The 22,804-nt window shown below is 41.0% G+C and overlaps 1 protein-coding gene across 12 annotated transcripts in view; it reads left to right on the top strand.

Annotated features, from left to right (window-relative positions):
• Positions 1 to 22,804, top strand: part of MAPK10 (mitogen-activated protein kinase 10) — a 260,373-nt gene that overhangs the window by 31,552 nt on the left and 206,017 nt on the right. For 3 of the 12 annotated variants that reach the window (XM_032800210.2, XM_032800215.2, XM_075066126.1), the window contains exon 3: positions 11,778 to 11,853. The exons of the other annotated variants lie outside the window; for them this stretch is intronic. The gene's annotated coding sequence lies outside the window, so the exon portion shown is untranslated. The remainder of the gene's footprint in view (positions 1 to 11,777; positions 11,854 to 22,804) is intronic. 12 annotated transcript variants of the gene reach the window in all.

The raw sequence follows: 22,804 nt of genomic DNA, 5'->3' as shown, positions 1-22,804 counted from the left end.
TGAAATTCCAAGTGAACCTGATCCCGTGGAAGCTTTTATGAACTATATACCACAAGCTATAAACAGGCAAACCAGAAAACGTATCACTAGTTTTAATACACTGGCATTGCTACATCCTAAGGAGAATATACAAGGGCAGGATGTAACCATTCCAACTTTTATACATCAAGACATGGACCAATTAATCTCTCCTTCTTCTGAAAAGCCTAAGGGGGTAATTAGAGTTGCAGATCATCTACGGAAGTACAGTGAATGCACATTTATTCTACATCCTAATAAAATTAGCTTGTTGAATGACATTATAAATGTCAGACAGAAATGTAGAACTATCACAAATCATTCACCATATTTCAATAGACCTTAAAGAATGCAGCTGTACAGTTTACTGAGTCTCAAATTAGATTTTTTTAATCAAGATAGCAAGCTTTGAAATAAGATTCTGTCTTACTTGGTTGATTGTCTCCTCCATGCAGGTGCTGGCAACTTGACAACACTGAAAAGGAGCCTTTTTGTTTGTTTCTTTCCTATGAACTGTTTGTGTTTTTATTGGAATGTTTACACATACTGTGTTTTTAGATGTGGAAAATCACTGTTTGGTGGTAGGTGTGTCCTGTTCAGCCGTAGTAATTTTCCAAGTAATTCAAATATTTTTTTAAACACAGAGTTCCATCAGTATTGGACTGTGTTTTATATATGTAGATAGGGACATGAGTGTTTATATGTAGATGTTTTTTATTTAGTATATAACTGAAAGATGGATTTTCCTAGTTAATACCTTACAGTGTTGATTTAGCTTCAGGTCATGTTGTTGTTTCTTTGTTTCTTCTATGATATAGGTAGCTCATTGGCTCTCATCTAGTGCTCCTCTAACCACTTTACGGATTGTCCAATCTATGGTCTCTTTATATTTCACCTTCCTTGTATTTTACTTAGCCATGTGGCTAACTGTTGGATTTTTCTTGGGAGACATAGCATGGTGATGGCTTTCTTTGCAGATCTTCCTTGGTATTTTGAAGGTTTGAGGGATTTTCTCCCAGAACATAATGTATGTCAAAGTTTTTCTGTAAACTGTTGTTTGTAACCAAAATGTCTGGATTTGGAAGAATTCCCAGAAAATTTGCTTGTAGCAATCAACTCGGCTACAACCCCTCCAGCAGAAGCTGGGGCTTTTGAAATAAATTATTTTGGTGATTACAAGGACACAATTAAAATCTTCCACACAGAGTTCACAGACATGTCGGCCAGTGATCTGGGTAAATCACATCTTTGAAAAATCACATCTATACCGTGCAATCTAGATGGGCAAATCTGCCTACCTTCAATTTCAGCTTATAGCAAGATTCCCATGCTCATGTTCTCTGATAGATGATTGTAGAGGTGCCTTATTATAAATGAGTGGTTACTCTTTCTTATCCTGGAGAGGGGCAAAAAACTACCCAACTCACTCTCTGAGTTTTTCATATTCTTCCAGAGATGCAGTTCTGGTAGTAATTAATGTTTCCAGACCATGTTCCTATACATGGGACATTTAGGGTTCTAATTAAAACAACCCGCCACCCTCTTGTACTGTTCTTTGTTTAATACATGGCCTGCTGATTTCTCTCTATCCACCAGGTGTCACTTTCCCCTTGTTAGGAAATTATAGATTTAGAGTACCTTTGCTTCCCTTTTTTATAAAGGGATGTGTTTTCCTTCCTTGTCACACCCATTGGCATGCAGATTAAAAAGACAACTTGTCAGCAGTTACTTTGTCAAATCAGAAAGCCTCAAGGCATGTGGAACTTGTGACAGATGAAAACAATGTTGGCTCATTGGATGGTTTGATAGGATGCAAACTGGAATCTCCAAGCAAAAATTTAGGTCACACTGCTAGTTTAAATAAATCTGACTCACTGCAGAACTTCCAGAAGCCTAGAAGATGAGTTTTCTTTCCATACAACCAGGCCTGATATAGTCTAAGTTCAAGGCTGTAATGAGAGCTACAGGGAGGCTATTGTAGGTCTGAGTGGTCACTGTGGTCAAGAAATTCTGAATGATGAATTGCCCTTAGGCAGAACATGAGTCAGAGGATGTGGAAAGCAAATCAAAGTCTGAGTAAAAGAAGACAAAGTCAAACTGAAGAAGAGCCAGTCTAAAGCCAAAGGGAAGAGACTGTCCAAGGCTTTATCTTCATAGGAAAATTATGTAAGTATAACTTACGTTTTTCCAGGAGAAAGTGCCCTGTGCCCACACACAAAATAGTCTTTTATTGGTGTTTCTCATGCTTTAAATCAGAATAATTAAACTGGTTTGAAACCAATGTTGTTTAATTTCAGTAGGAGCTACATTGGTAAAAGGTTTGTCTGGACACATCCCCATATTGATATAACTCCACTGCTTCAGTTTGTTCTTCCACTCCTATCCCACAATGCATTGGCTCATGCGTGAATTTGCCTGTCTGGTTACCTGTGTGGACTCCTGTGATGCTGTCTGATTAAAATATAATCATTCAAATCATCATTGCTACCCCTGTTATATAATTGCAACAAATCTTATACAAAGTGTAACATATGGCCAGAAAGGGTTAAACAGCTTGCAGGGCAGCTAACCAAAAGCCCGATCTTGAAAAATATGTTAGAAAGGTATGTGAACAGTAATTAGGGCCATTGCATGCTAAATAGGCTAGAGCTTTGAAATGCAAACCTATATTGTTAGAAGTAGTACGAATTGTGTACTCATGAATGTTAGCCATGTAAACAGACAGTTCCTGTCTGTCACTGTAACTATAGATTCAGAGATCAAAAGGGAATATTAACATTTAGATGAATCTTGGGTGAAATAATGTCATTGTCTATATGTCTCTCTTTGAAGTTTGTGATAAACTGCCTAATGGATAAATTGCCGTATTTTAATTTGTTTAACTAATTATTGGTGGTGATTAGAAAAGGTTACATCAAAAGCCTATTGTTTACCCAGGACTGTATGATCAAGTGGATGCTAGAACACTGTATAAAAAGACCATTGAGTCCTGATCCTGTTTATCTTAGATCTGCTTGAGCTTCATCAGGGGAAGTTTGAATCACAAGATGGAGGTGCCAGTTATACTGGTACTCCCTGAAGGTGATAGTTGACATTTAGACTATAACCTATGAACTAAATTCTAAAGGAACTCTTTGCAACTACAAAGTTCATCATCTCTACTATGAATCTGAACCTCAAGAGTTGAACGCATATCTGTGTGTATGTTGATCTTTTAACCATACTCTCTCTCTTATTTTTTTCAATATATTTTAGTTTAGTTAATAAGAATTGGCTATGTGCATGTATTTGGGGTAAGATCTGGAATAGTCAATACCCTGGGAAATAATGTGTCTGATCCTTTGGGATTCGTAGAACATTTTCTTTCATATGATGAAATAAGATTTTCAGAAATCTTCATTGTATTTGATTTGGGTACCTGGATGGAGGCCTGAGGCTGGGTTGCTTTAAGGTAACTGTGTTAGTGTTTGGCAACCGGTGAGGTAATAAAGAAGCTGTTTTATGCTCACGTGGTAAATCAAAGTATTGAATTATCCACCAGCTTTGGGAATTGTCTGCTCCATTCTTTGCAGTTCACCCTAATTGAGTGACATCAGCTGTCCCCCACTGAGATCCCAGTTACAGCTCCATTGCTTCAGGATCAGCAGCACTGTATGCTTCCACTCTGTTTAAATGATGCTGGCACAAGTCAGAGAGCATTGTTGTGAACTGATACTGTTCCAAGTATGCTCATCTTGAGTCCATCACCACAGCCATGACCTGTACTTCTGCATCATCTCATCAGGAGGCCCTGGACTTCCTTAGCCTTTGAGGATATAAACATATCCAGTCTCATCTCTCCAGTAGTAACCAGATTTACAAGCAGCTCTTACAGGAAATGGAGGAGACAGCAGAGATGTGTTCCAGAGCAGAGCCAAAGAGCTGCAGAGAAACTACCAGAATACTAGGAAAAATGAGAAGGGCTCTGGTAGTGCATTGAGTTCATGTGCATACTGTGATGCTCTGGCCAGAGTTTTGTGCTTGAGACGCCATCACAGAGTCCCAGTTTGTAGCAGTTTGACCTTGGGCTAAAATGAGGTGGAAACATCAGCAAAAATAACCCAGGCAATGCTGACCATGAATAGAGTCCCCCTGACAGCCAGAACCTCTCTGGTACTCTTGAGACCCAGCCGGAGAAGCCCCTGGAATGCTTGCCTGATAATAGTGCTGAGTGAACTTCAACTGGTGAGTCATTTGGTATACTACATTCTGTCCAATTAGTACTGATTTTGTAAACTTTCTACCAGGTGCTGGCTATGCACTGCTACAGGAGAGGGTGGATATGTTGGTCCTTGCCTAATGGCCTTACTTCTCTGCTTGAGCACCTTTTCTGCTCTCTCCTCAGTAGTATGCTCTCCAAAACCACTCCTGTACCCATTATCCACTGTTTGACTCCCCATCACAGGACAACCAGAGTAACCACCTACCCATGATCCCTCCTTTCCTTTCCATCCTCCACCTCCCCAATACACCACAGCTGAAAATGGCATCTACCCCTGATATCCACAAGTTCCCCTCATCTGTCCCTTAAAGGTGGATCATGGGAGTTTGACTCCAAATTTCACAATGTTACTAGCGGCTCCTCGGTATCCCGTAATCCATTGTATGGAGCACCCAGGACGCTAGCAATGCTTTGCCTCTGGCATTCCCACCCAGAGTGCAATGTATTTATTTCGATGCAGCGCTGCACTGTGTGGACACAATGCCTTGCAAACAAAGTATCTTAAACCCGTGTAAACAAAGCAGCTTGGACACTCCCTTGTGTTGTAATTTTATCAGTATCAAGTGTTTATCAGTGTTAGTCTGTATCCACAAAACAACAAGCATTCGGTGGTACGTTAAAGACTAACAGGTTTATTTGGACATAAGCTTTCGTGAGTAAAAAACCACTTCTTCAGATGCATGGAGTGAAAATTACAGATGCAGTGTATTTAATTTTATCTGTGTAATTAATCTATAACAGTGCAACTTTCTCATGTAGAAAAGACTGAAGATTAAGCCATCTTATTTGCATTTATTAGAGTAACAAATAAGGTGCCACCGTGGCACAGACAAATATTACCCATATAGTGCAGAATGGTATCTCCCAGTAATGGGTTCTTCAGAATCTGAGGCATAAACAATGCTTCCCCATCATGTATTTAGTAGTGCCATGTTAAACCACTGAGGTGATTTTTTTCCTGAATGCCAGGTGATGGTGGAGTGGTGATTATGGGGTAGGAAAGATGATACTATAGTTAGGAGACTGAACATGGGAATAGTAAAGAGGAGCAGATCTTTGTGTCCTATGTGCACTGAGGTGTTGGAGAAGGATTGGTAAGGATAAAATATGTCCAGTCCACTGTAAGCACCAGTTGATTGCATGTAACTTGTGCTCAGGCTTGTTTTGTTTCTGTGATGGATGTACTTTTTTACTCCAAACTGCAGTAAGGAATGCCTTAAGACTGGGGTTAATATTTAACTTACACCTTTCCTCCCAAAGGATCACAGTGTTTTACAAATGATGCAGGGATCACTTCATCTCACAGTGAAATGGAATCAGCTGTAGTGTTAACAGTGCTCTGCAGTAGAGGCCAGAAATGGAAAAATATCATATTCATATGAATGTAAGTAAGCAAAATGTAACCACTTGTGTTAAAATTTGGCTAGAACAGTGGGTGTTTTATGAAAAATACCACTGACACTTTAATCACACAGAATCAAGATATTGTCTTTACATCGTATCTGAAAGCTGGCACCAGCATTAACACCATGCTGGTCCATTGATCGAGTACCAACACAGAAGGGATATTTCCTCCTCAGAAATTTACTTCATGTCCCAGGTTGAGCCTGCTTTAGCCATAGTAGGTTTAATCTCAGCATGCGAGCTGACATTTAGTACTGATAATGGCTTTAAAAATCTCGACCTAATAGAAGTATAAGAGGGCTCTGGGGAGAGACTCAAAGTTCAATAATTATTACTGTGAAAAGGACAATTTCTTTGAACATTCATTGGCTTGAAAATCTCAATGCATCAATAGTCAGGGAGACTGGTAATGTCTTTGAAATGTGAAGAAAGGTACTGTGTGACGTGTCTCTCACTGAGCATTACATTACAACTTGAAAGCAATTAAAAAACCCAATTCTTTGCGGTAGCTCATGACACAGAGCATTTCTAGTTTGTTTGTTTTGCTGAGTGAAATCCTGGCCATGGTTTATAATAATACTTTTTTAAAACAGGAAACTGGTTGGGTGTATATATCCCACTCTCAGCTAGGAAAGGAAAGGGTTAATTTCCTTCAGAGGTAACCAGGGCAGAAGGCCTACCCTACCCGGGGAAGATGCTGAGCCTTCCTGACAGAAGGGAAGATCCCGACCAGAGGATATGAAGGCAGATATATTAATAAGACAAGGAAGCAGTCTGGAAGCTCTCCTCCTCATTCAGGGAAATAATTGGCAGGTAGCCCTGTGGAAGTCAGTTGGACTACTTGCTTGAAAAAGGGCTGCAACAGCCTATGTTGTGTTATGCATTTGGAATTTGTTTGTAAAAATAGTTCTGCATCTCACCCTACACAAACAGGAACTCAGCTTTCCATGATTTTGAACTCAGCTGGAGTCCTGACACACATGAGTTTGCTGGTCTCACTTAGTCCTAAATTTAATTTCCTTTGCTTGCTGATCTTAGGTTTTGTCAGGACAAAGATTTACTTTAAAAATGAAGCTGAGAAGAAACCCAAAGTCTTTTGTACATTAGCTCACACTTCATGGTTCTGTTGCCACAGCAACAAGGAAGGACGTATTGTCTGCTGTCTTTCAGCCAACTGACTTTACTAGTGAACTCTGTGTGAGAGTGCCAAAAATATGGCTTCTGTATTTCCTAATCCAAACAGTTGGTTCTTACTTTGATGCAGTTGCTACAGTTCAGGACCACTGACTAGATAATAAATCATGTACAGTAACTCCTCACTTAAAGTTGTCCTGGATAACATTGCTTCATTGTTACGTTGCTGATCAATTAGAAAACATGCTTGTTTAAAGTTGCGCAATGACCCTCATAACGTTGTTTGGCAGCTGCCTGCTTTGTTCACTGCTTGCAGGAAGAGCAGCTCATTAGAGCTAGCTGGTGGGGGCTTGGAATCAGGGTGGGCCAGCGGCCCCCCATCTGCTCTCCTAACTTGCCTGTGCGGCAGCCACTCAGCAGGCTATCAGTTGCTGGGCAGTTCACCACCACTGCCATGTGCTGCTCCTACCCTCTGCCTTGGAGCTGCTCCCTGGAGCCTCCTGCTTGCTGTGCAAGGGCGGGGAGGAAGAGGGGTGCTAATGTCAGGGTGTCCCTCTCCCCCCCTCATCTGATCTCCCCCTTTACCCCATCTCCACAGAGCAGGAGGGAGCTTGCTGGCAACAGCTGATGTCTCAACTTGCTGATCTACTTAAAAAGGCAGTGTACTTAGAGTGTGGTGAACATATTTAAAGGGGCAACGTGCGTCTCTCTCTCACACACAGTGTGTGTCTCTGTCTCTCGCTGCCATGCTGTCTCCCCTCCCTCCATTTGTGCTGCCTTGTAGAGTGTGAGGCACATTAACAACAAATATGTTAACCTTTGAGGGCTCAGCCGAGTTCATCATTTAGCAGTAAGCCATTCCCTGGGAAATATTCCACTGTCTGACTGACTCTACCATCTCAACCAAGCTTCACAATCATCATTGCTGTGTATAGTATTAAATTGTTTGTTTAAAACATATACTGTGTATGTGCGTGTGTCTTTTGTCTGGCGAAAAAAATTCCCTGGAATCTAAAACAGTGCCCCGCCCCTCTTTACATTAATACTTATGGGGAAATTGTATTAGCTTAACATCGTTTTGCTTAAAGTAGTATTGTTCAGGAACATAACTACAACGTTAAGTGAGGAGTTATTGTATGGAAAAGTAGTGATTATATATGCAGTACATTTATTTTTTACATTAAAACTGATCAATGTACTCCATAACTACCTGCAATAATTTCTTCAGCGGTGTTACCCTGCAATTGATAGGTGGAACTAATGATAAACTAGGTCACAACCATCCAAAGGAACTGACTGGATTACTCTTACTTCAGTACACATCTAATATGCCACTGAGGTCCTAAAAACCCTGGCTCAACTCTTGCCTAACTTTTAAGTGCCTAAAGTCCCTGGATGCCTAAATTTCCACCATTAAAGCCCACAGGCAACTAAAAATCTGCCAGTGAGCCTGCACACAGCTCTCTCAATTTAGGCACCCAGGTGCCTATTTTATGCTAAATCCCAGAGGGATTGTCAAACTTGTCATTCTCCGACCTATATCACCTGTGGGGCCTGATCCAGTAGTCATTCTCAGAGCTCATCTAAACCCATACAAAACAGTCAAAGGAGGAGGTACCACCACTTATAACTGTGTGTTAACCCAGTGCTTGGAGTACTCTCTTGGGTCTCCCACATTCTGTGTTCAATTCCCTCCTCTGTCTGATGTGGCAGGAATTTGAACTTGGCTCTTCTGCTTCCTAGAAGAATACCTTAACTACTGGACTGTGGGGTATCCTGGGGCAGGTCTCTCTCAATCTGTCCTTTTGAATTTATTTTATTGTGTATAAATAATTAAATGTTCATTGGAGCAGGGGAACTGGAACCAGGGTCTCCCACATCTTGAGTGAGTGCTATAACCAATGGACTAAAGGTTATAAGGGAGAGGTGGTGCCAGCATCACTACTTCCTTTAGGGCTGTGGATCCCTAGTGAAGATAGGCGCCTTCCTCTAACCAGGAGCTCAGTGCCTAATTCCCTTGAGAGCAGGACTTAGGCCACACCCTTCTTGTTGGCATTTTCTATGGGCTAGTTTAGGCAGCCCCTTGCTCAATGTGCTGGCTTTTGTGGTACCCATTCTTGGGCATCTAACTCTCCCCATGCATTGTATAGAGAGTCTGGGAGGCTAAGTCCCTTTGAGGATCTGGCCCTTAGCCGCTCTGTGCCTTAATTATTTTCTGTAAAATGGGGATAGTAGCATTGCCCTGCCTCACAGGGGTGTTGTGAGATGCCCAGATACCACAGTAAAGGGGGCCACTGAAGTACTTTTCTTTGGTAATTATATTGCACAGAGGGGGAACAGCTGCTATGACTGGTGTAGTGCAGCTTTGTTCCCTGGTCATAGCTTTTGGCAAGAAGTTGCCTTTCCAAACTCTCCCTCACTTGACTCATAAAAGTCTAATTAGTCAGGTTTTATTTCACAAAGTGAACATCACCACTCTATTACAGCAAGATATTTTTACTCACATTGTGCAATTTTTTGTAAGAAAAATGCCCCTTTCCACTTGAATCCTGAAGTTCAATAAAATTTTGAAGAAACAATCAAGAGGAAAAAAGTGGGATGGTAGAAGTGAAATGGTTAGGGTTGAATTGGATAAAAGTTACTAGAGGTGTTTCCAAATATGACGTGATCTGTAAAAATCTGAATTAAAATTATTTAGGTATCTGCTGTGCTTTTATAAGGTGAAAAATTGTATCCCATTCACACTCATGGTGCTGCAGTAGGATAAGCTACATTTGGAGTGGCTCTGACAGAGTGCTCATTGACTTCAGTGGACAGACTCCTACTGATTTCCATAGGCATTGGATTGGGTCTCGTATGCATTATATTAACGATTCTCTCTTTCTAAATATCTTCTGAGTTGTCAGTACAAGAAAATGTTAGGTTCATCGAAAATGTATGATCAAAACAGAGAAGAAATTGCTCTCTGTGGATCACCATGTGCAGATTTTAAAAAAGGACCTCACAAGTAAAAGGTGGTGAGAGGAAATTAGGAAATAATGATTAAGACATCTTAGCTCCAAGTGATTATGCACAGTTTATCATGTGTTGGTGTTAAATGTTCTAGGCCTGAGCTAAGCATCTCTAACATTGAGTGTTGGGGTCAGGATTTTGGGTCAGGCCCAGCCCTAGTTAACATGACATACCACCTGTTCCATAAATCAGGCATTCTGAGCTGGAGAGGAATTGTAGACAGGTCCACAGTATTATTATCACCATTCTGTTCTTCTTGTCCTGAAACCTCTTTTTTCTGTTGTATCAGGGGGCCACTGTGTGGAAGAGGCAGAGAAACACCTTGTAGATAATTGCAATGACGTTTACTTGCAGTGATGATGGGCTGGCCACTAGATGTCTCGATTCTGCATTGAGAACTCCAGGTCCAGGAAAGGAGAGCTGCAGGAACAACAAAGATGGAAGCCAGCTTGTTGTAGTTTTCTGATAAATGGCTGAGGTTTAAGAAAGACATTGTTACATTGTGTATTATAACAATAGTGAGCTAAATGCACCCTAAGATCTGTGCTGGATTCTGTTAGTATATGTCTTGGCATATCGCTCTACCGTATTTACCAAGGAAGAAAATTCTGAAAGGAGAAAGCAGCTGTGACCTCTTTTGCGATGCAAGATTAGTGTCACCCAAAAAGCAGGTCTCCTTGGCTGGGAATCGGGTGCAAATGGCAGCTGCGCTAGCATGCTGTAGCCCCACTCAATGGATACACCACATCCTGTTGGAACTCCCAAGTGTGAGCATCTGAGGAAACGAAGCCTTCCTTCCATGTTGGGTACAAAGGGGCTAGGTGGCAGAGGGAGGGTTGGATTACACTGTCGTGCATCAGCTTTTGAGGTATATTACTAAATGCTGACTATTGGAACAGGAGGCTGAGGCTTAATGATGACCCTCCTAGGGAGTGGCCAGCATTGCCATTATGTGTCATAGTGAAGGTGTTGCCAGCATGAGGCTGTTTATAATGCTGAAGATGCAAGTAGCAGAAATGTATTTGCAAGGCTGTCACAGATGGAGGGCCAGAAAAGTGTGGCGTTTCACTGTGTAGGAAAGTATAGCGTTTCACTGCAGACCCATTCTGCATTCACCATTTGGTGGTAAATGTGTTTTAAATAAACAAGGTGGGAGCTGGCTGCAGTGACTTACAGGTGCTCAGCACTGCAGAAAATCTGGCCATAACTCCCATTTGAAATCAAAGCCATATGTGGTGTTCAACATGCCTCCGAAAACTAGACCATTAAGATGTTGTGTGAAAATGATCAATGGAGGAAAAGCTGACAAAGTACATTGTAAACTTGTGGGCCTGCACAGCCAAATAATGTGTCCAATAGCATTAGTTTGCCCTTCTCCTCAGCGATAGGCTTATTTGCCAAATCAGGTTAAAACAGATAAAACCTGATCTTGCTCCCTGGCTCCAGCTAAACCTCTTCCTGATAAGGGTTCTGCCCTTGCCCACACTGCTGGTGTGTCCAGCCAGGCCTTCCACCTCCCCGCTGTGGAGAGCCTCCCCTTTCCAGATTGTTTTCTCTGACACTAGGTCTTCTTCAAGAGCCTTCCTGCTCTCTACAGGCCTCCCCCACTGAGCTGTTTACTGGCCTGCAGATCTGTTGCCTGGGGGGTGGCAAACTAACCATAGGTGGGGGTAAGTTCAACTCCCTGTGACATGGTTCAAGGCAGTGGCCTCCTTTGGCTCCATTCCCTGTCGGTTCAGCTCCATCTTACATTTACCTTTAGTGGATAAGATTCTGATCTCATTTACATCAGGGTATATCAGGAGTAACTCCACTGAAGTCTTTAGGTATACACAGCTTAACCAAGATCAGCATCCAGTACTTTTAATCAGGCGATAAAGGAGTAAGCTCAGCCATATAATGGAATGACTAGTACTAAAATGTGTTATCCTTCGAAACTGTGTCACAGGTTTGGATAAGTCTGACCAAAGAAATAGCTTGATGGATGGTGGGGGATAGCTGGAGACAGAAATTACAAAGCAAGGGTGAGTAATCAAATCTGTTCATGTAGTACTGGAAGTCAGCTGACTTCCTATTAACCTCTAAAGACCTGATACTATTCCCACTGAAGTCAATAGCAAAACTCCCATTGATTTTGATGAGTAAATTGATCATTATAATAGTAAACTGTGCTATACCATGGTCAGCAAGTAGAGAGGAGTTATCAAACCAGATTGCATTCTCACTTATTGCAGATGGTGCTAATGTTCCTGGCAGTTATCAGAGATCAACTACTATGTTTTTGACTGATCTTGTGACTGCTAATCACAAAATCTGCATACATGCAGATGTACTGTATGTACATTTTACATTGAACTGTCAAAAAGTGACAACTACTTGCTGATACATTATGGCTGTGTCCATCCCAGGATATTAGAGAGAAAAGGTGGCTGAGGTAATATATTTTTTTGGACCAACTTCTGTTGGTGAGAGAGACAAGCTTTAGAGCTATGCTCTGTGTAGCTTGAAAGCTTATGTCTCTCACCAGCAGACGTTTTGTGCAATAAAAGATATTACTTCATCTACCTTGTCTCTCTAACCGACTTGCTCATATTCTTTTGATGGGGGACTTCAGCTGTTGATGGAGTTAGTGGGAAAATCTTGCTGTAACCCACAGGCTTGTGCGGTTTTTCCTCCCTCAACTGATTACATCATAATTTTTTTTTTTTTTTGGTAAATTCAGTAGCATAAAAAGGAAGCCAATTTTGTTTTGTTTGGGATTTTTTTGGTTGCTTTTGTGTAGAGTCTGTTTTTGAGACATGTCAAATACCTCCGACTCAGCTGCAAGTAATTCAGTGGTTGGTGCTTAGCCTTCCTGCATATATGAATTGCAGGTGTTCAGCATCTCTGACCAATATTGGCTCCAGTTTAACTAGTAAACAAGATTCCAGTTCAAGCGTATTAATGTTTGACCCAGATATGATTAAAGAATCAATGGTGACGTTGTTTGGTATTTTGGATGCAAGACAAAGAAGGAAGAAAATTGAAATAGTGCTTTGTATAATTACTTGTAGGAATTAACAAGCAGTGATTAAGGATAATGATTCTGATAGGAAATATAATTATTTCTGCTGCATTGTCTTTGTTAATAGCACACTATTGTTCTTATCTCTATTTCTAGAAGGACAAGTTTAACAATCTAAAAGTGAAGGAAAATTAGATTAGTATTGACGTAAAGCAGATTTCAGATTCAAGTAATTAAAAAAATCATTGGTCAGCTGTGTTTTTTTGCCTAATTTCTTTGGAACGCTTTAAATTTTTTAAAATACACTTTGATGTATCCCTAATATTTCACACTCATTCAGAAAACAAAATATTCAACTGCATGCTTACTATTTTAGTTTCCTTGTTTCTATCAATAGTATAATTGACTACAATATTACACCCCGATAAGAAAGGGAAGAAGCCAATTCTGCAAGGTACTTACACACATACTTAATTTTAAGTAGCTGAGTAGTTCCTAAAAGTGTAATATTAAGCACCTGAGTAGTTCCTTAATGGGACTACTTGGGTACTTAAAGTTAGGCACATGTTTAGTTTCATTGCTGAACTGGGGCTTAAGTGAGGAGCTTATATTCAGGGGAAAAAATAATTTCAGTACTGCAGAGCCAGAAATCATTCACAGACAGAATCAGATCTGCACTCTAGCATGCCTGTAACAACAATTCCACAATGTTATGCCCATAGTGCATGGGCATTTAGATCACCAGCGCATCCACTATGACAAGCACCATAGTGAGTTCATTGCTAGTATGTATGACAAGCACCAATAGAACCAGTAGTGAAAATAGTCATCCTGCTACTGCCCATAATGCAATACAATGCTTAAGAAGCCTGTGCTTTACTGGTCAGAGATCAGACTTGCTATACACCACTTAATTGTGCAGATGGACTTGCACGTATCATAGCGTTCACTTCTGTACTATTATGCCAGCATTGACTGCTTCTATACCACTGTCTTGCAATCAACTCCTTTCACAGTGAGCATGTCTCAGAAGGAGGCTTCCTTTGAGAATGCTGTCAGCTGGCTGAAGACGCATGTGCAGTCGCTGGTGACCATCTGGAGCAATGAGAACACTCAGTCATAACTGAATACCCTGGTCTGTGGGTGGATGTCCAAGGGCATCGCTCAGCAGACATCAGTTGGTCTGGCAAGCTGCCCTGGGAAATAGATTAAAGGCTTCAAGTGCAAAACGGTGGTGACCATGATCTGGGGCAAGGAGGAGGAACGTGCTCAAATCTGTGGAGCTGAACAGGAAAGTTGAGACTTGTCCTTCAGTGCAGCCCAATGTGGCAGCGGGCAGTACAGAGGCATCCTGCACTGTGGCAGGACAGGAGAGGGAGTAGACCCTAGGTTCATGGCACAGGCAGACACCAGAGAGGAGGAGCTGAACTAGGTGAGGGAGAGTCCCATGATCTGGAAACAGAAGCAGAGGGAGTGGTTGAGCCTGTTTAGCAGGTGATGGAAGATGGTGGGCAGGGCGAAGTTGCCTTTGACATAAAGTATGGCACCTTTTATAGCGGATGTACTGGTTGCAAGCTCTGGGGATGAGGGGAGCATTTTTGTGGTGCTATGGTGAACACTGTCACTATTGCTATGAAATGGACAGATCTAGTCTCAAAAGATGTAGCACCTCCCCAAAGCTAAGCCTGTTTCTCTCTGCCCTGCCTCCAGTGCTTTCAGTATGAATAGCATCCACTGAACCCCTCCCCTGCTACCAGGTTTAGTTGCTCTGGTCCTGCCAGGTATCTCCCACGAGAATCTCCATCCACAGGACTTTGCATGGGCTGCTCTCACTGGTAATGGCAGAAGTGCCTGGCATGCTATTCTCAGTGGCTGGCTGATCCCTGCCATGTGGCCAGATACAGAATGGTGGATGAGTACAAGAGGAGTTCTTTAAAGGGAGACAAACAGCAAATGTAATCACAGGAGATTTTTACTGCAGTGCACTACATGGTGGGCACCGTGAGCCAACCATTGTATCAGTCAGCCCATATGCTGGACCAGGACCCTTATTCTGCATTCTGCTCCTATCTATCTGTAATCGTTTTCCATTCTGCTTTTCTATATATTGCATGAAATATAAGTGTAGGCATAAATTGATAGCATACTGCTGTCCAGCTATCTGAGACCAGGGGCTGGGGTGGGATGGGGGAATCATTACATTGCCTATCACGCCTTCTGTCAGCCAGAAATGCATGAAATGAAATCTAACAGATACCCGACCCATGCAAACACAAACTCATTTTTGGATGTTGGGATCCTCTGCACAGAGATGGTATCAAGGCTTCTGTTAGCCTGCAGCAAGGAACGTTTGTTGCTGCATTTGAAATGAACCCGACTCCCTCATTTCTCCAACTCTGTTGCTACCATTACACCCCATATTCTTCTTCCCTTCCTCCCAAATCAAAATGTAACTTTGTCCTTTCCACTCCTAGGCCCAGTACAGAATTCCTTGGGATTCAAAACTGAACAGTAATGGTAACTTTGCTCATATCCTTGGTATTCCAGGTGTTGGATGAGCCATTACTCTGGTTATTAACTGTATTGTTTCTCATTTTTCATACAACTGAACAGTTCTTGAACAGAGATCTCTCAGATCAAGCAAGGGGGCAGATGTATAGAATTGCAAGTGGCTGAGCGATTGACTAGCATGAGGACAAGGGAAGGAGAAACCACCTATTTAAATTTGGAGAGGACAAAATTAAGAGCTATTTTTTTTTTTTAAGGAGGACGACAAAGGATTTGTAATAGTAGATTTCTGGCATAACCTGGAAACGAGGTTTCAGAACCAACAAGTTCAGAGGGAACCATTTAAAGACAACCTGGAGAGCCAAAAAGAGATGGCACAGCTGCCCCAGCAATAGTTCCTTAAATATATTTTTGTACCACCTGTACATTTATAATGCAATGACAGCACTATCTGTCAGACTTCCCCATCTTTCCAGTGTTATCCTATACATTCTAGGCCTACTCTTATTTGTGCATAAGAAAGAAAAATTGGAATTCCTACTACATAAAGAGCCTGTTCCTGTAGTCTACGAACTCTATTGCCCTTCCGCTTTACTCTGGTAATTGGGTTATATATTGTAGCTGGCCTGTATCTTTGTGAGCTTAATGGTTTATTTTGACAAATTATCTCTCTGTGAAGAGTGGATCCAGTATGTTGTATTTTAATATCAATATAACCACATTTCTTCGTCTATAAATGCACTTATATTGTCTCATACAAAACGTATATAAATCATGCTAAGAAGAGAAGAGCAGTAAATCACCAACAGTAAAGCAAAAAGGACATCCCCATGCCAACAGTTTCTAGCATTTAATATTGCATTGGTACCTCCGCCATTCTCTTTTCAAAAAACCTCCCTCACCTTAATTCAGACAATATATCACAGTGTCATGGTATAAATCCCCACTCTGAACCTTAGTGTCCAAAAGATGGGGTACCAGCATGAATTCCTCTAAGCTTGATTACCAGCTTAGTACTTGTAGCGCTGCCACCAACCAGGAATTCCAGTGCCTGGTACACTCTGGTCCCCCAAAAACCTTGCCCGGGGAACCCCAAGACCCAGATCCTCTGGATCTTACGCAAGGAAAGAAAACCCTTTTCCCCACCGTTGTTCTCCAGGCTTCCCTCCCTGAGTTACCCTGGAAGATCACTGTAATTCAGACTCCTTGAATCTCAGAACAGAGAGGAAAATTCACTTCCTCCCTCATTCTCTCTCCCCTCCAGGCTCTCCCTGAGAGAGAAAGTAATCCTACACAGAAAGAATTAACCTTTCTCTCCCCCTTCCCTCTTTCTTCCCCCAATTCCCTGGTGCTCAGACCAAGTCCTCTGGGTCTCACCAGAATAAAAAAACAATCAGTTCTTAAACAGAAAAGCTTTTAATTAAAGAGAAAAAACAGTAAAAATTATCTTTGTAAATTTAAGTGGATAGGACAGGGTTTTTAGCTACAGACACTGAGAATACCTCCAGCCTAAGTATATAAGTACAAATTAAAATCCTTCAGCAAATACAAATTTTGAACTCCTCCAGCAAATACACATTTGCAAATAAAGAAAACAAACATAAGCTAACTCAGCTTGTCTACCTAGTATTACTATTTTTAATTTATAAGAGCCTGTATCAGAGAATTGGAGAGAAACCTGGTGCACTCTGGTCACTTCAAGAACCCAGAGAGAACAACCACCAAATTCTAACAGCACACACAAAACTTCTCCTCCAGATTTGAACGTATCCTGTCCCCTGATTGGTCCTCTGGTCAGGTGACAGCCAGGCTCACTGATCTTGTTAACACTTTACAGGCAAAAGAGACATGAAGTACTTCTATGCTATTAACTCTTTCTTATCTGTTTATGACACACAGTGATTATTAAAAGAAATTCATACATTAAATCCATCACCAGCCGTGCAAGCAGCAACACTTGCTAATGCCTGTTTCTGAAAACATCAGGAATTACCCTCATGCCTCCCCATTTCCCTGGCGCTCTGCTAGAACACTCTCTCTGCTATCTCTCCCCAGCCACCTTGGGCCAACTGTGACTATGTTCCTAAAGCTCCAGCAGAAACTTCTGTTGTGGATAAAGATGACCATTCAACCTGACCATCCAACCTGAAATTGGGGCAGTTCCTAAGGGTTTATGGGAATTTCCTAGGAAGTTTGAGTGCTTTCACAATCATCCTGAGCTCACCAGAATGGCTAATCAGAATCTACCCTAGAAGCTATGTTGAGAACTATAGAATAGGTACCCAGAGGCTGTGCACCTGCAAGGGTAGAGTACAGCACTAATGCATGGATGTTGGGCAGACCTAGCATTTATTCAAGAACTACTGGTTCTTACATTGATGCAGTTCCACTGGTTCAATTACCAATGGTTCAGTTCTCTCTAATGTAGGCACTGCCATAAAGCAGGAAGATTTTTTTTCCTCTGCTGGGTCCACTCTTCTATATTCTACTGATTTTTGTTTTGATACCCTTTCCTATATCTATCATGAGGATGGTTTTTATATGTATCTTGAGGATGGTAAAATGCTTTCTTTGTTTTTTTTTATTTTATGGGTAATCAGCACGCCCAAAAATGTGTGTACTCATTCTGCGTAGAACAGCTGCACTTGTAGATGCAAATTGAGTATTTACATGTACAAATCCCCCTTTGCTTGTGAAAATTCCCTCTTGCACAGCAATGGGTTGCATGAGAATTTTTGTTGCTGTCAAATTAGACAACCATATTTGAAAATGGAGCTCACTATTTTTAAGCATCAGAGAGCAAGAGACTTTGGCAGAGAGAGCTGATCAGATGAATACCCTAAATCCAAGAAAAAATAAGGGTTCTCTTCTGGCAATAGACACTGCTTTCTCATTGGGTTGAGTTTTGTCGGTTTGAGCATGATGGGGCTTGAGGTTTACCTACCCCTGCTCAGTGAATCTAGACCCCAGGAAAAGCTGAGACTTAAGTTTCTTGGGTCCACCTTGCCTTTTTTCCCTCCTCTTCCTTTCCTGTGGACCATAATAGAAGATCAGGAAAAAAGTAATATTTAATTCCTTATATCTGTTATAAGTGGTGCATAATTTGGCAGCGTTGGTCATTGTGCAAAAGTGCAGAGCACGGGAGCAAGAAACCTTTCACTACTATTCCACACACATGGATCAAGGGGATGGGGAGGAGGCCTCAACTCTATTGCAGCCTGTGGAGCTGCCTGCCAGTGGAAAGCAATTTCAAGGAATGAGGCAGCTTGTGTGCGACCCTATGTGCTGGCAAGCTGCAGGAAGGGATTGCACCACTTGATGCACGGTTCCTCCCCAACACTTCTTAGGGCAGTGCTACTTCACATTGCACCCTACTCTATAGGCTATTCAAGGCTAAATATTGCCATCCAAAGCTATGTAACATCATGGTACATGAATAAAATTAAAACAGTAATGATCAGGGCTTGATTCTCCTATCACCGCAGTTTTACATCAGTATAACTCTATTGATGTCATTAGAATTACTCCAGTTATGTAGCAGTGTAACTGAGAGGAGAATTAGACCCCAAAATGCCTCATCATAACTCTCACTGTTTTCTTTTCCTCATTTTTCCAACTCTTCATTTTTAATTCTAGTAGCCTAAATGATCAATAACCCTAGATAAACAGGTGTTACTGTAAGATGTCTGCAAAACACAAAGGTTAAGTTTGAGTGCATTACAGTTATGTATTTACTACCCACTTATTGTCTTACTGTTACTACATTTTGATTTGTTATGAGTTTAGTTTTCTGTTTGTGCAAGCAATTTAGCAGGTGTTTTGTGTGTGTGGAGGGACCATTAACTGGTTCCTTTTTGTTTTTAGTCAGTCTAATTCCATGTTGTTCATGACATTTAAAAGCAGTTGTCTAAGAAGACATACAGATGGATTTTCATTGCTGTGAAAGCCCAGGAAGCCTTTTAATTTAAGCATTGAAAAGAGAGTCTTGGGTTAGGTTAGGCAAGGACATTGGGAATCAGAACTCTTGGGTTCTAATCCTGGATCAGCTTTGGGCCAATCACTTAGGTCTAGACTCTGAATCTTTTGCTCATAATGAATAATATGTTACTATACAAATAGTCCCATTTGTTATCAGTGGGACTACCAGCAAAGCAAATTACTACTTGCTAAGAGTAAAGGGTTCACAATCTTTCCCTTAGACTGTCTGCATCCTACTTCCCCTCCCCGCTGTAAAATGGAGGTGACTTTTCCACATCTTAGATTAGGATATTGTGAGACTTTACTGAAGCTTGTAAAGTACTTGGAGAATCTTAGGGTGTTGTAAATGTAAATTATTACACCAATAACATTATTTTTGTTGCCGTATGGCAATGGGAAGATTATAATGCCAAAAGACACTAATGTTACATCATTTTTAAAGAATTCTGCTTCTCTAGCATTTGGACAATCTAAGATGGCTCATGAGCATTTTTTAAAGGAAATTATTAATGAAGAATTATGCATGTCAATGTGTTTCATAATCTACTGATATTCCCAAAACGGGAATAACTCCCCCACCCACACGCCCATTGAATGAGGGTTTCTTGTTATCTTGCTGCATCCAGTTCCTTCCTTGCTTCCTCCTTCTCCCTGAGGTCCTCTGAGCTTCTCTCCTAGCCTTGAAGATTTTTCTTCTTTACTTGCTTAACACACTCAAAGTCCCCATGTCACACTCAAAGGCCTGTCCTCTAGCCAAGAAAGGATAATGTTTCCTGTGGAACCTACCAACATCTCTCTCTGAGCCAGAGGGAGGAGTTGCTTCAGGAGAATGAGTGTTCCATGGTGCTCCTAGATCTTAAGGGCTCGAGGCTTGAGTTTGGATTCCCATGTGGTTGCATATACACTGTTAGAGTAGCCCTGTAAATTAGTTTTCGTTGACCAGTATGGAACAGATTTTGACTGACTGGGCATAGGCCTGCATTAGGGGTATTGTATAGTGATGCCACTCTACTGGAAGCTCTGTGAGGGATTGTCTCTCCGTCAAGTACAATCCTTCATAAAGTGGAAAGAAAAAGAAGCAAGGGGGCATGCTTGCTGCACTGTGTTCCCATGTCTGTGGTCAGTCAGGTCTTCTGATGAATGTGGAAGATAGTTACCCCATGTCCTTACCAACTGCTTGTATGAGTAAGCACTATTAATTGCAAGTGAGGGTTGCAGAGTGAGGCTCTGTGTAAGTCAATAATATTCCTAGCTAAAAAGAGAAGCTGTTTCCTACTTGTTGTTCAAGATAGCAGAGTTATCTGTCAAATCTATATTTTATTAATTTATGCCAAGAAAAATTATTTAGTAATTTTGCAGAGAGATATAGCAGAGAAGTGGGAAGCTGAATGCTCTTTTTTTAGTTCTGCAGATTAGGAGTACTTAAGGTAAATTCCTTAGCACTTCTCTCCAGGGGAAATCTTCTTTATAAAGAGCCATAATTACTGCAGATGTTGTTTAATTAACATGTCTTTTGTGCATTTGTTTGTTTGAGGTGTCTGTCATCAGAAATTATTCCAAGTAGGTTAAATAGGAGATTTCTTTGCTTTGTGTTTTTATCTACAATCAGCTGAAACTTTCTGTACAGTACTTGCTGTGTAGAGTAGGTGGCCATTCTCCTACAGACAGGAAATGTTTCTGTTGGTACGAAATGTAAATGTTTTATGCTGTAAATGAACACAATTTTGGAAAGGAAAAAGGAGTTCTAACAATAAAAATAATTTTACCTTTCATTCAACTATCTGTTGACTGGGTGTAGCTATTTCCACTGGCACCACAGGGTCTTAAATTTGATGAAGAGATCAGGAAAGCAAAGAATAATAAAGTGGCTCGTTTCTTTCCTCTTCTGCTGAACCTTTCTCCTCAGGTGTGACTGAGGGGGCACTGTAAAAGAACTAAAAAAGAGCCACCATGGCTTAACAACCATATAAAAGAAGCAGTGAGAGATAAAAAGACTTCCTTTAAAAAGTGGAAGTCAAATAGAAAGGAGCATAAATGCTGCCAATTTAAGTGCAAGAGTATAATAAGAAAAGCCAAAGAGGAGTTTGAAGAATGGCTAGCCAAAAACTCCAAAGGTAATAACAAAATGTTTAAGTACGTCAGAAGCAAGAAGCCTGCTAAACAACCAGCGGGGCCCCTTGATGATCGAGATACAAAAAGAGCGCTTAAAAATGATAAAGTCATTGCGGAGAAACTAAATGGATTCTTTGCTTCAGTCTTCACGGCTGAGGATGTTAGGGAGATTTTCAAACCTGAGCTGGCTTTTGTAGGTGACAAATCTGAGGAACTGTCACAGATTGAAGTGTCACTAGAGGTGGTTTTGGAATTAATTGATAAACTCAATATTAACAAGTCATCAGGACCAGATGGCATTCACCCAAGAGTTCTGAAAGAACTCAAATGTGAAGTTGCGGAACTATTGACTAGGGTTTGTAACCTGTTCTCTAAATCGGCTTCTGTACCCAATGACTGGAAGTTAGCTAACGTAACACCAATATTTTAAAAGGACTCTAGAGATAATCCCGGCAATTACAGACCGGTAAGTCTAACGTCGGTACTAGGCAAATTAGTCGAAACAATAGTTAACAATAAAATTGTCAGACACATGGAAAAACATAAACTGTTGAGCAATAGTCAACATGGTTTCTGTAAAGGGAAATTGTCTTACTAATCTATTAGTGTTCTTTGAAGGGGTCAACAAACATGTGGACGAGGGGGATCCAGTGGACATAGTGTACTTTGATTTCCAGGACAAGGTCCCTCACCAAAGGCTCTTTCGTAAATTAAGTTGTCATGGGATAAAAGGGAAGGTCCTTTCATGGACTGAGAACTGATTAAAAGACAGGGAACAAAGGGTAGGAATTAATGGTAAATTCTCAGAACGGAGAGGGGTACTAGTGGTGTTCCCCAATGGTCAGTCCTCGGACCAATCCTATTCAACTTATTCATAAATGATCTGGAGAAAGTGGTAAACAGTAAGGTGGCAAAATTTGCAGATGATACTAAACTGCTCAAGATAGTTAAGAAAAATGCAGACCTGTGAAGAAACTTCAAAAAGCATCTCACAAACTAGTGATTGGCAAACAAAGATGGCAATGAAATTTAATGGGATAATTAGTATGCACATTGGAAAAGAAATAACCCCACTGTAATACAATATGATGGGGGCTAATTTAGCTCACAAGAGTCAGGAAAAAAGATTTGGAGTCATTGTGGATAGTTTCCATGAAGATGTCACATACCCTAGCAGTGTGCAGAGGTGGTCAAAAAGCACACAGGATGTTAGATAATTAAAAAGGATAGAGAATAAGACTTGAGAAATATTATTTAGTCCTTTATATAAATCATGTATGCCCACAAATCGAAATACTGGTACCAGATTGGTCTACCTCATCTCAAAAAAGGTAACTGCATCCTAAAAGGTCAGAAAAGGGGCAACTAAATGA

This window comes from Chelonoidis abingdonii, chromosome 5, assembly GCF_003597395.2.
Source record: "Chelonoidis abingdonii isolate Lonesome George chromosome 5, CheloAbing_2.0, whole genome shotgun sequence".
Taxonomy (NCBI): domain Eukaryota; kingdom Metazoa; phylum Chordata; order Testudines; family Testudinidae; genus Chelonoidis; species Chelonoidis abingdonii.
The sequence above is the reverse complement of the archived record's forward strand: the minus strand, read 5'-3'. Positions and strand labels throughout refer to the sequence as shown.